A 12,379-nucleotide genomic window follows, 5' to 3' on the forward strand; every position below is an offset into this window, starting at 1 on the left:
TCCTGCAGTTGGGAGAAGGGTGACACTGAGTTGCTGCTGCCCTGTCTCTGCCCAAAGCCAGCCCATACCAAGTTCAAAGGAATGGAATGCCTGTACTAACAGCAGCCTTTTCTACCAACATTGGTGAAGTGTAGCATTTTCTCTGCTCAGCTCTTCTGAGATAAAAATCCCCAAAACATCAGTGACCTTGCCCCCCCTCACGGGCTTATTTCTCCACGTGTATGCATTACCACCAGCTACAGGTATGCCTTGCTTACTTCTACTGCTTCACGTGTTGAAGTAAATTTCTAAAAGTCTTTACTTCTTACCTGTATTTTGCTACAGTTCCTAGCAAACCCACTGCACTCCTGAAAAATGTGAATGAGAGCAGTAACCTTCCCACTGCTTGCCCAAGTGTGTCTGGATATTGTGCGTTCAGAATTAGTGCAAGGGTCCTTCTTTAGGAAAGCCAAGGGCAAGTGCATTCTTTATTCACTTTCCCAAGCTGATGCTAATGATATTGTACTCTTGGAATTAGGTTTTGTACTTGAAACAAGCACTGCAGATTAAAAACATAAACTTGGCCAGTTTGGAAAGGGACTATTCAAAACATGCAGAACATGACACCCTAGTTTAATGAGAGCTGATTTTCACATGTCTGGAAACATGGCAGACAAAATTATCTGAGGTCACCTCACAGAGAAAAACAACTACCCCTCACATTAGAGAGGATTTACTGCTTGAATCAGACAGACACTACCGAGGTTGGAGCCACTCTCCAGTCAACTGAGCCCAAATGACAGAAGAGAGAAGGGAAAGTCAGGGAACAACAAAAACTGTCCAAGCTGTGCAGCCACTCCAGATGCAGGTTTAAAGCACAGCCTATGGCAAATTACTGCAGACACATGCTCAACAGACTCCAAATACACAGGGAAAGCTCTGCTAGCTCTGTCTAGTTGTGTATATATATGTACACAGCATATATACAGTATAAACACACAATAAATGTATTAGAAATGGATGTCCTGCAAGAGAAATCTGGTACAAACATTACATAAAATTGTGAGAGCATGTCCTAGTGCTCCAAATGAGCAAAGGGATGTGATATTATTTGCACCAGAGGTGCCTGTTATGAGCACCAGTAGGAATTTCCCTGGATTCACTGCTCACACAGCTACATACTCTGTATTGCTGCTGCACTGGGAGAGACACAAGCAGTGAATTGATGTCACTCATGAGCTCTGCAGTCTCTACTGCCCAAGCTGCTTATTTGCAAAACCACTGGAATTTTGCCAGTTAGAGATCAGAGGTGATGCCTGGTCTGCTAGCAGTGGCACTGAGCTCCTCTGCTTGGTTACCTGCTGGTAAATAGGATTTGGGTTCTGCAGCTGTTGAACACGCTGCTGTATCAGCAGTACTAAAGGCAGACAGTTTCCTGAAGTGAATACATAAATAGTAAGTAGATATATTACTTCAGAACCAAATATTAGTACATCACATGCTCCAGTTTTGCCTAGATGGATTCTGGGAGTACTGAGAAAGTACTGTGCAAAACATTTGTTTCCACTTCAGCATCTGTACTATAGAACTGTATTACCTGTCATTTTCCATGAGAGATTCTGCATCATAAAAGCTTGAAACAAACATCTAAAATGACATTATGAAAGGAAGTGAAACTTCCAACTGATGCTCATCAATAGTGGTGACAAGAAAGAAGAATGGAGAGATTTGTCTTTGCATGGACTTGAGAGCTAATCTAAGTTCTAATAATTGAAAGTCATCATCAGAGCACTGAGGAGCTGTGTTTGCAGAACTCAGTGGTATAAAAGGGCCTCTCTATCCCTGATCTACAATATGGATGAAGGTTACACACTACAGGAGGAGAAGGGAGGCCTCACAACAGTTAACACATGCTAGATTTTACCAATGTTTTTTATGTGTGCATAAAGAGGTATGTGTTTACACTTATTTCTTGCCACAGAATGATTATCAGCTATCAGCCTTGTAGGTGTAATATGGGAATGGAAGAGCAGAAGCTGAGTTTTACCAAATTCCTCTTTAGCAAACAGCAAATGGCTTTGTTTTTTCCCTGGGCACATCAACTATTGACTGAGACTGAAACCTGACCCAGACAACGCCATTCTCCTTGAGAAACTCACATCAGCACATTCCCACATTTTTAACTTCTGCATCACAATATTAGACATTACTAGTTTGCAGAATTTTGGACTTGTTTTTGAAAATGTTGCATTAGCTGTTAGTTTCAAGATGCCTTGCAGAGGGATATAAACACATTGGGCATTCACTGACAGCTGGGATGAAACTGAACAGGTCAAAACACCAGATTCTGCATCTAGGATGGAGTAACTAATTGGGAGAAGTGGCTGGAGAGCAGCCATGCAGAAAGGGACCTCAAATTCAAATATCTGAGAGATCTCTGTTTGATCAATCAGAAGGACTTGGTTACGTGGGGATGTGAATTGTCTGATGATTATCAAACTCACCTGAATGGAAGGAACTGAAAACATGACAACTTCCCTTTGTTTGTCCCACAGCTCACTGGAGGCAAAGAGAGATGATGACCTGGTATTATCATCATCATCATTGTACAATTATCAATACTTCAATATTATGCCCCAGCTGCAGCAGAGAGAATCAAATGTGCTGGCTTAGTTGTCAAGAAAAGAACTGTACTTTGTGCCCTTAGCAGTCCCAAAATGATACTGCTCCCAAGGGTATTACTGCCACACTTTAAAATTCAGAATGAAATTTCCTTGTTAGAGATGAGATTTAAAGTGATTAACTTACTACTCCTAAATGCTTGAGCAGTAAATCTCTTAAAGCCAGTACTAAGAGCTCCCCAGCACAGGGATAGAAATAGCCACCACACAAAGGAGAGTCCCCTGCTCTGCATGGCAGGCATTGAGCTTGGCAGAGTCATCCTGAGGAATAAGGTGTGTTCCTTCTAAGGGTACTTATTGCCCCTGAGGAGCAGAGAAAGGAACATGTGGATGTTGACTGTAACAGATAACAGTGTGAAAGGAGTATTATGCTGCTCTCCTTATGCCACAGAACAAAGCACACAGCCTCTTTTCTCAAGGTTGTGCAGCAGTGTCAGCTCCAGGTGACATTCTGGTCAGAGGGGACAGAGCGGCCCACACCTCCCTAAGGACTAAGCCAGGGCTCTTCACAGAAACAGCAGGAGCAAGAAACTCTCTCACAGAAGCAGCATTTTGACAAGTGCTGTAGTATGGCACAAGGTCAGTCATCTGTGTTATCATGTAAATCAAAGAGAATTTTTAATCCTCTGCTCATATGTGCTGATGCTTGGGAAATTTAACAAAGACACAGAGCAGTACAATTAGCTGAGGAAAGAAAATAACGAGAGCTCAGCTGCATTTAAATGAGAGTTCAGCTGCATTTCAAACCGTAACCACGGCGCAGGGCACTGGGCTCTGTCTCCAGCTGTTGGGAGGCTTTGCTCCAGCAGGTGTCCCTGTGACACAGGGCCTGGCATCAGCTTCCTGCAGACACCAGCCCCTGCCTGGGTGTCTTGTGGCATTTTCCTGTGAGTCACCCCATCTGTAACACGGGTGAAGGCATTGCAGAGGAGCTGGGAGCAGACACAGTGTTTCTCACCATATAAAGTCCACTTTCAGTAATTCCCTCCAGGCTTGGAGCAACAAGAGCTCTTCACACTGCTTCCTCTACAGATGAAGTACAGCCTAATAATAATTAATTACCAAAAAACTTAAATCATCTGCCTGCAAAATATGTGCAATGGTAACACATTTAACTGGAATGATAATGCCTGGGGAATGCTTATGTCCAGCAGGGCACCCCAGATGTCAGCTAGGACACAATTCCTGCTCTCCTGTTTGGTAAGGAAAGCTGCTTGGAAAGGACCTGGCTGCTGTGGTCCAGGGAGCTGTTCCATGCAGGCCCTCTGTGCCTCACCCAGCAGACAAATGACAAAATCCTGAATCCATTGAATTCTCTCATCATCTCCAAGTGTATTTCATTTAAATCACAAAAAAACCACAGTTGCCGAGTCCAAAATTTGTACATGTACCCCAGCATGTCTATGCCTGCCTCTTGTTTGGAGCAGCTGCCTCCTCCTGGCTGTGCTAGTCACTGAGTGTATTTCATCAGCAAAGCAGCAGCAAACAGAGCTCATGAGGCTGGGCACATATCCATGGTCAGGGTGCAAACATCAGGAGCAGGCAGACTAGATGGCTCTCCTTGGCCTGTGTTTCCTGCTCTGGTGATTTAAGAGCAGCAAGACCTGCCTGCCTGCAGGCTGGGTTTGGGCACAGGTGTGCACAGAGCAGGCTGGGATGGATGCTGCCTCTGTTGCTGCTTGTGCCAGCTCTGATGGGACACTGCCTCAGGAGACAGCAATGGCACAGGAACCATTGTGTGCCAAGCTCTTGCTGCATCAGGTTTGCTGTGAGTGCCCCAAATACAGGGATCTAAAGAAATGGTAAGCAGTCAGTTCATAATAGATGTGACATGCTTATTTCTTTAGTGTTGAGGAAGGAATCTCACAGACAGAGAAACAAACTGGGAACAAGACCAAGAACAACACAGGGAAAAGGAACCAGGAATGTAAGGCTAAATGCAGATCTACCCATCCATACAAGCTCTTGGGCCTCAGCTGCTGTTATGCTCACATGCTTTATGATGTTGATTTATGCCAACTGAAGTATTGGCCCATGGTACTGAAGAGTGCTAAGTAAAATAATGAAATGGTGATGTTTAACCTAGTATTTTTCTCAAACAAGGTAAAGAATTTAACCTAACCACAGCAAGATGTTCACCCAATTTTAACATTCAGATTTTATACAAACAGACCACTGCTGAGAACCAGCTGTACTTAAAGAGACTCGCCCTTGCCCTGACTCCCCTTCCTCCTTTGATAACACAAGGTTTAATTTATTTCTTTGGGAAGAACCACTTTAAGATCCCAGGTTCCAGGATGAGGGGTTCCACTCACTGATGCTTGCCACTAGGCCTAGTGCCATGTGACCCAATGAAATGAGAAAACCCTTTAGTTGTTTGAGCTGCTGTGCAGTATTCTCTGTGAACTCTGACTAACATCCACAAGAAAAATAAAAGGGAAGGTTTTGCTGTCTGTCTCAGGCACTTCACAGCCACTGGCAAATTGCAGGAATCATCAGCCCTACTTTATTGGTATTCAGGACATGTCACCATTCCCCCAGCCTGTGATGCTGGATACAATCTGCCATTTAGCCACCACAGTGGAGCATGTTTCTCAAGCCATTACAGCGAGCTCTGGAGGCAAAGGGAAAGTCACCTCATGAATACTAACACAGCTCTGTCATATTGACCTGTCTGCGTTCCTGTAACCCAAGAAGAAAAAACCCCTTACCCTCCAGGCATCTATTCACCATGTCACGTTTCGTTTTTGAAAGCTTTTCAAGGTAAGACATCCAATTTACTGCCACTTCTTTCACTGCAACCTGATAAGGACTGATAAAATTACCAGGCACAAAGACTCTCATGAAATATTCCTATTTCTCAGCACACACAGGAGTTAAGCAAGAACAAACAGTTCTCAACAAAAGTGTCACATTGTGGGGGACATCACGGCTGTTTGGGAAGCAATGAAAAAAGGAAAGCTGTGTTTGATAAAAGCACCATACCTTATGCAACAAAGGGCTCTACAGGAATCTGGTCAAAGCCACCTGCACCTGATTCAAACGTTCTGTCAGTCTAAATTTAAGCAGATAGAGTATTTTTTCCTTCAAAGACATCAAAGCAATTGGCAAAGCACTTGCTGTCACAATAGTCCCAGAAAAAATGCATTATCTCCACCTTAACACAGAGAGAAACTGTGGTAATGAAAGGTTCAAGCTCAGAGAGTGAGAGTGTAAGGCATAAAGCTGGTATCCTGAATCTATCCTTTTCTGCTCTCTAAACTTTTTTTTTTTCTTTTTTAACTCATTTTTGAACAAAGTAACCCCTTCCATGCCTGGGGACTCTGAAAAAGTCTGTTCATAGTGTGTCTACTTTTGCTACTCAGATGCTGGGAGCATCAAATATTCTGCAAAACACAACATGAAAGGCAAGATATTCCTTACACTCACTTGCAGTGGGCACAAACAATCATTGAAAGGAGAAGTACTTTAGACAAAGTGTTGGATTTGAATTTTGGGGTTTTTTTACCCAAAAATTAGGTAAAGTCTGGATGCTTTCATCAACTTGGTCCTCACATTCAAAGGGCTGTGATGTCAGAACCTGCATTTCCTTTTCACATGGTCCTCGCAGCCCAAAGGTGGGGCTCTGTTGTGAAGCTGAGTCTAGGAGCATAATTCCAAAGAAATTCTATTTTACCTTTGACTGCTGGGGGCATCCCCAGAGCTCCACATGCCTACAAAAGGTTACAAGTGAGAACTGGCAGAACAGTTTAGGTCAGCTTTGGTTTAATTATAATTTCGTGCCCATAAGCCATAATATCTGCTGGATCGGGAAGGTTTTTTTAGCACAGGGATATTATTTATATGGTTTTGCTGATGAAGTTGCATGGAAAGCATGTCTGAAAATTGAATGCATTGGCAATGTTAATACAATTATTACTTTTGGTTTTCCCACAACTGATCAGGATATGACATTGGTTTTCCTGCAGACACATAACTTATTTTATGCACACTGCTTTAAATAAGCTTGGTCGAGATGTAAGACACAGGCTTTAAACTGAGCCAGCTTCCATGTATGGCTCCTGGCAAAACACCCAAACTTCTGCTTGCTCTAGTTGCATAAGCCAGGTTTGAGCACTCCTGAGCAGTTTGGTCATCAGTAAAAGAGCAGTTATGAAATCTGAATAATTTCTTTAAAGTTTGGATGTGGGACCGTTATTCAGATCCATCTATAATTCTTGGATACTGCTTGATATATCCTTGCACTGAAATATATATGGTAAACTGAATTAATTTTGGAACTCATTTAAATCTTGATCAAAAGCAATGAGAAAAATCATGTTTTTAAAAAGGACAAGATGTGCATCAGTTTGTGTTGGAACTGCTCTCCTAAGCAAGCCTGGTGTGACTTTCCAAAGGCATCCTCCTGTTTCCAGGCAACCAGGGCTGTGCTCCTGCCTCTTAAACTGTAACCATCATTGCACTTTGCTTATTAATTCTTTAGCAAACGGAGGAAAGTTTCCATTTCTTTTGATGGCTAATGTACTTTATGGTTCATGAAGCAGCCCTGGATTTGGTAGTTTCTATTTAGAAGAAGCTCAGACTAAAGTGAAAGAGCCATCGAGGACTTGGAGGTCATAGGAGGATAACAAAGTTCTGCCTGCTGCAATTATGAGAGCTGGGAAAATGTTTTCAGATTTTTTTCTGCAAACAAAAATAATGTCCAAGTATTTGGATTGACTGAACAGCTTTGCTAGTGTTTAATCAGATGGCTTCTGGAGGAAACTCTGCTGGGAAAAAACCCCACACCACTTTGAAATGAAGACATTTGGTTTGATGCCCCCAGGATGAGGAGGTTCAATTCCTTTTCTACCTTAAAGCATTTCCTGATTTGAAGGAATTTTTGAATAGAAATTATAGCCCAAATTTGGCAATGATTTAATTTGAAGAAAATGTTTAACTCATTCTGAAATGCTCATCCATACATATATTATTTAATATTAATTTAAAACAGCAAGAGAGAGCAAATTTGGCTCTTACACAAATCCCTATCCCTGCCATACTGGAACCAGTCTTCTACTTTTATTTTAGGCAATTAATTTTTGCTTTCTTCTCATGACAACACTATTGCCCTGTACAAAATAAGGTAATTTGAATAAAGAAGTACCATTATTTTGTAGGAGGGAAGGAAGGAGACCAACATTTGGAACAGATGCCCAGATGCCCCATTTAGATGATCTATTAAAGTATTTTCAGTTTTGCAATAGAGCAGCTAAGAGCTAAGTGACTTCATTACAGCCCAGCATTACGAGTAACTAGAACGGGGACCCAATCTCCAGAGTCCCCTTTGGTGCCTATAAGGTGTTATGCAAAACTGACTTACCTTAGAAATCACCTGGTTTTATTTATCTGGATGCATAAAGACTTCAATTTTTATTGCAATTTGGGAGCCATGCAGAATGTTTTACAATCAAAACTAAAACTGCATATTTGCTTACAATCACAGCTTCTTTGTGCTTTATATCATTACATAACCTCCATTTGCAGGGATGGGAACAGAGGGCAAACCATACTGCACATAGGGATTTTTTGGATGGTTTTCTAACCTTGGAATGATTGAGAGCTACAGAAAGAAGTGGCACAAAAACTTAGGGCAGGCAAGCACATTTTAAGTTCCATGTCTCAGTTGGCTCTACCCTTGCTCCCAAGCAATGAAGTTTCAAGGGAGACACAAGGAAGGGGCAGCTCAGGACAGCACTGAGTCTGCTAATTGAGGACTACAGTTTTCAGCAGACTTCAAATCCATGGAGAGTGAAACATAAATGGACTAGCAAAGAAAAAATGTAGAACCAACTCATCATTTGGTGTAAATTAGAGTATTCCTACTGAAGTAGAGTACATATACAGGCTTATGCCTTGCAAAATATCTTAAGTGGAAACACATTCTCAAACAAGGAGCTACATGTTCTGAGATAGAGAGCACTAGCTGAAGAGATTTACAGCAGGAAATGATATTCTGTTTTAATCTAATACAAAGATCCAGTTAAGCCATTTTTCAGTGACATTTCAGTTTGATAATTACTGAGTAATGCTTTGCACATGCTTACATGAAAAATAAAATAAAAGCTAATTTTAGAGCCCTCACTCAAGCCTGCAGTTAGTCCTAAATCTTGATGAGCGGCTCCTGTTTTTATCTTCTATTTTTAAAATATTTTGATTGATTTTCCTATTCTAAAGAACTAAACTGTAAATCATTTCTGCTGGTTCCAAATTTTTTTCTTTTAATCAGTAAGAAACAAATGAGCTGTAATACAAAGAGAGAGGAAAAAAAAATCACTGGGTAAAACCAAGTTCTCCCAGCTACTGGGAAATTTCTGCCTGGAAATTTCAGCTGCAGTTTCTGCCATCCTTTACTAGCACAGCTCCCAGTCTTCTCTACTTTGGGGATGTGATTCTAGCCAATGTAACAAAAAGTTACTCATAAGAAAAAGGTAAATATTACTAAAATCAGGCCATCCTTAATGCTAATGTCTCCATGGAGTGTTACAGAAGTTTTGGCTGCCACCTTGCAGTCAGACACTTTCTGGGAGGATGAAGAAGGCTTTAGGCTCTTTCTTGCTCTGTTGCGGCACACATTGTCCTGGTACAACCCAGTGTTTGTAGTGGGAAAGGCCAAAGGAAAAAATACATGAATCACTGAGCACTGGGCTTTCCCCTGTCCCAAGGGGGAACCTCCCACATCTGCCAGGGCAGAGGCAATGCCCCAGCCATACACTTCACACTCTTTCCCTCCTACATTTACTATGGCATGGAGGCTACCCTGGCCTTCTGTCAGCAGAAGATTATAGATTTGGGCTCTATATTTTGTAACAAGTCCTAAAGGCACAGAAATTTAGTGATTAATTAAAAACCTATAATCATTAAATTTCTATTAATTAAAAACCTATAATCACTAGAAAGCTTAAGTGTCCTTAGAGTTTTTCAGGCAGGAAAGAGGAAATCACACCCGCTCCCCCTCTCCCAACTCCATTAAAGCTGAGGCATTGAAGCTAGTTTTCATCTCAAGATTTTCACTTGGGCTATTTCAATTTGTAAACCTCCAATTTTTTTTCAAAAGTACCTATAACTCCACATTCTCTTTTTAGTGTGTCAACAGAACACCTGACAGATGTTAAACATTATTTGCCTTTTGGCTTTCTACTTTGCTTAGTTTATTCTAACCTATGAAACCTCAAGGACATAAAACATCATAAAAATCAACAGCACCAGTAGCAAACCTGTCATTCTTAAAAAGAACATTCACCTCATTAAACTACAGAATTTCCAAAACCACTGAAATGCAATTTTTATACAAAGAGCAGGACCTTCTCCATTAATGAAAAGGGATGTGGAGAACCTTCTCTCCTAGATCATTAATGTCAGTCAATCTGCCATGGATTTGCATCAGAGCAAATCTGATCAGTGCAAGAACAGAGTTCTGGGACACACACCTCCTGCAGCAAATCAGGTTATGCCATTTGGAACTTGTAACCAGCATGACCACAGCAAGGGTGACAGGGCTGTGCAGGGCTGGTCACAGGAACAGAGGCACATTAGTGTTTCCATGTGTTGGACCATTATTTGCTCTTAGTCTCAGAAAATGGGGGTACAGTAGTAATGTGCACAAGTTAACTACCTGGAACCAGAAGCAGAGAAGAGCTTTGCTTGCCTTGCTCTTCCTCTGGCTAAGCTATACAACCGTGAATTGATAATGAAGCCCTTAAAATTAAAGAGCAGCTGGATTCGATTCTGGAACAATTCCCATGCCCAGCAGCATTCCATCACCTTGCCTGTGAGTAGGAGGTAGATAAAAAAACCCAGACAAATCTTGGGACTAAATGCAAGGGGGAGGAGCTGGCTGGCTTACATCAACGGATGGAGAGCCATCTGAGGGAACAGCTTCTTTTCCTTGGAGCTTGGTGTGGTTCTGCAATCTGTTAGTGCGCCTGCATGTGCCAAAATGCTCTGTTAATGTTACTCCAAACAGGATACACATTGCCTGAAACATGGAGCCTCGTGCAAGATCACCGTCCTACGTGCCTGTGCCTGAGTCACAGAGGAAGAGAATGATGCTCTTTGGGTGGCAGTATCCAAAATGAGCTCGTCAGACTCACCACAACAAGCAAACGTGCCTGTTGAGGATTGGCTCCTGCCATTAAAATTGCAGGCATGCTCTGGGTTCATCCTTAACTGCTTGTTGCTTCCTGACGATTCCTTGTGTGAGACAAGCTCCAATCCGTGTTGCAGCATGAATCATAATTCAGTTTATCCTCTGAGGCTTGTTTTTTTAATTCCACACATCCTTGCTTTCCCTCTCTTCCTGGAGGTTTAAGGGCTTTTCATTCCTTAGGGTTGAAGATGAAGGTTTGAACCCCCAAACTCATTGCAGACATTATTATTATTATTATCAACATCAAGAAATAAAATACAACTTATTTCACCTATTCAGAGATTTAAATTCATTCTGTTTCCTTCATAAAACAAGCTGAGCCAAGAGCCAAGCAACAGCCATTGAAAAATACCTTAATTTGTGATAATGTGAAAAATATAATGAGCTGTAGAAGCTGTTCCTGAAGTTCCCTGGGACTAGGACCATACAGCATTGTGTCCCTCCCAAAATGCTAAATAGTGAGGCTGAGGACCCTGTGTTTTTCCCTACATACAACAGATCACCTTCTTAGTCCTTCTGGAACCAGAAAGTGACTTGAGAAACCACCATCAGTTAACAGTTCTATCCAAGAGTGTCAGACCCATGACCTGGAGTAGTAAATAGCATAAAGATATCTCTGTGTCAAGATTCCCCCATGATAACACAAGGACAACCTGCATGCATTTTATTTTTTTCTTGAGGAGTAGGGCTCCAGCTCTTGCTGAAGCTGCTGGTGTTCCTACATCTTGCTCAAGGTTAGGTTTCATCTCCTACTGCTGGCACAATCTCTTCCTGTCCCTGTCGGCTGTTTCTATCTTGCCTCTTGCTCTAACTGCAGCCTCTTGCACTCTGACACCACAGACTCAGCTTTCTCACCTACCACTGTATTTTCCTACTCTCTTTTCTAGAAGTTAGGAGGATGATGTTGAATGATGCTGCCCTTTGGCTCTGAAGCAAGAATTATCACATTTAGTGCCTTACAGTGACTCTCTGACTTTATTTGGGACTGGTCTTCTGACTCCTACAGGAACTTTCCCTTGTTATTTTCTGCATCTTTCCTGTCTCCTCACTGTGCTGTGTGGGAAACCTGGAAGAGGCACTCCCACCTGGGAAAACATGCAGCTTTCTGGGCAAGACTGAAGACACCAGAAGTCTATGAAAAGTCATGAGCTTTAATTAACACTGAGGACCTGCTTTATTGAGAATGCATAGACTTTCCCTCTTGGTCCTCTACTATCCCCCACATTTTGCCACAATCTGAGGAAGAGAATTCCCTCTGTATCACAAGTTCCTATGTGACAATTACATGGCTGTCTCATTCCTCCCCTTATGCACCCCTGGTCACCTTGTGTCCTTTACATGGCCCCATGTCCCTGCTGTGTCCCCAGAGAAGGGCACATTCCTGCAGCTCTGTCCCTTTAGAAGCCAGCACGCGGGTGCAGAGGGAAGGGCTGGAAGCCCACTGAGCCCAGCTGCCTTTCCCCACTGCCACAAGCACAGGTGTTCCTTCTCAAGTCACAGCCAGGTGAAAAGAGGACAATGACCCAACTCC

This window comes from Ammospiza caudacuta, chromosome 9, assembly GCF_027887145.1.
Source record: "Ammospiza caudacuta isolate bAmmCau1 chromosome 9, bAmmCau1.pri, whole genome shotgun sequence".
Lineage (NCBI taxonomy): Eukaryota > Metazoa > Chordata > Aves > Passeriformes > Passerellidae > Ammospiza > Ammospiza caudacuta.